The sequence below is a fragment of the Macadamia integrifolia genome, unplaced genomic scaffold (assembly GCF_013358625.1).
Source record: "Macadamia integrifolia cultivar HAES 741 unplaced genomic scaffold, SCU_Mint_v3 scaffold2822, whole genome shotgun sequence".
NCBI classification, from domain to species: Eukaryota; Viridiplantae; Streptophyta; class Magnoliopsida; order Proteales; family Proteaceae; genus Macadamia; species Macadamia integrifolia.
The window spans coordinates 33,399-35,561 of record NW_024868986.1 but is presented as its reverse complement, the minus strand read 5'-3'; positions in this window follow the sequence as shown (position 1 = coordinate 35,561).

Below are 2,163 nucleotides of genomic sequence, written 5' to 3'. Positions count from 1 at the left end.
TCATACATACACAATCGTATACACATCCACACTACACCACCAAGTGGCCAGGTCTACCAGATATACACACCCATCTTACAGCCAAGCACTCCAATCCACAATACAAATACGAGCATACACATCCACAATATAAGAAATACGTGCTTCGCCAGTTATCTACATGCACAGAGTAATGCTTATTGTCGGGCTCAGCATTTACTCAATACTAATTATGACTGCACCCACAGCCAAAGGAACACATTCCCAGTTTCCACCAATGACATACAATGGCTAGGTCTTCATCCTATTTTTCTCAAAATGATCTGAGAGGCCGCACCCACGGCAAATAGGTTTAGGTAGTAGTAACTACCAAGGAACACAGAGCCCCTATGTCCAGCACCCATTGAACACCAATCAAAAATAAAGTTGGGCTTATAACAATGCCCTATAGTGAAGTACTCATAAATGTAAATTTCTCCCAAATAGACTACAACTATCACTTAAGCATTTTATCAAACATCTTGCCTACAATGATTTATAATAATAAAAATTTGACAAAAGTGATGTTACCTTGACAAAGAGTAACCGTCGAAGATGCAATAATGTCGATCTCCACTTAATGCAAACCACAACCACATTGTCTCAGTGCCGCCAATGCTTCAACCTCGGTTGGCACTTGGGTTTCTTGAAGCAACTCACAATAACCAAATTATAGGTTCTTCTTCTTCTTCTTCTTTCTTTTCTCATTGTCTTTATTTTTAATGGAGCAATAATGGCATTCACATTCACACACAAAGAGAGGGGAAAACTTCTTCTCTATTTCCATCTTCTTCTATTTTCTTCCATTTTCTTTTTCTTTCTCTTGACAACAACCAATAGAGCTTGCTGCCTTGATTTCTAGCAGCTTCTTAAGCCTCTAATGGGGGCTATGGATCAAGTGCAAGAGGATGGAAGTCTTTCCTTCAAACCCTAAGCCTTTCACTAGTCTCAACTCATTTTTTCGACCACTTCTGCAACCCCTCTACCTAATATCTTCCCTCTGGTGTGTAGAGCACGGAATGATGAAGAATCTCAACTTGAATCACCCAAATTGGAGTTGGGATGAGGGAGATATAACCCTTTGAAGTTGGGCTAACTAGAAAGCCAGAAATGGAATCTTCGTAGGAGTGGTGTAGGCTACACTGGTAGCACAGGCAATAGAGATGCAGATATAGCCGTAGATCTCACAAGAAAGTATCTTTTAATCTTAGCCATCCGTTACATATAACGGATAGTCAATCGGAGCCGTAGATCTAGGATCCGATTACATCATGATGATGTAGGCATTCAGTGCTTGCATCATCGGTCAAAAGTGTTGTCGACGCGCCATTGGCTGGTGCAGTGCACTTTACGGTACATTATCGGCTAGATTTATTAAAGGTGTATTAATCCTGACCGTTAGATTGGAACCGATCTTATATGATTGTTTCAGATCAAGATATATAGAATCTCTTTATAGAGTCTATGCACATGCGCTACACTCAATCAAGACTCAATCTGGTGTAGCGCCACACCATAATGTCCGATGCACTTCACCAATGAGAACCTTCACGAAGGAATCTCTAACGTCAGATCCACGCCCAAATTTAGGAACCTTCGGATGAGCATCGAGCATACGTGGTCAAATCTGGACCGTCCATATTGTATCCCTTAAAGTCTGTTTATTACAAATGAGCCCCTGACTTCATATTTCTAGTGCTTAAAGACCCACAACAACTCATACCTTCAAAATTTCAAAATTACACAAAATCCCCTGAAATTTCAGAATTAAAATCTAGAAAAGCCACCTAACACCGAGAGCAACTGTTGATTTTTCGGTTTGGATTTTTGAACCGGTTTCACGAAAACACATGTAACTTTTTCATACGATATCCAATCGAGATGAAACAAAGTGCGTTGGAACCGTGACTAGATGCTATATGACTTTTTAGAAGACTTAGTCATCTGAATCAGCCATGTAAAAAGACAAAAATGTCCCTAGACATTTCCAATGATGCATATTCTTGATACAGAATCAGAACGTGATGAAATCAGAACCGTTGGAAAGAGCGAATTTTTGTCATATCGTTACATGGAGAACACTTCTTTTAAAAGATTCTTCTTCATTGCCAAAATTTCTCCCAGTTGTCATAAATACCGTAACTT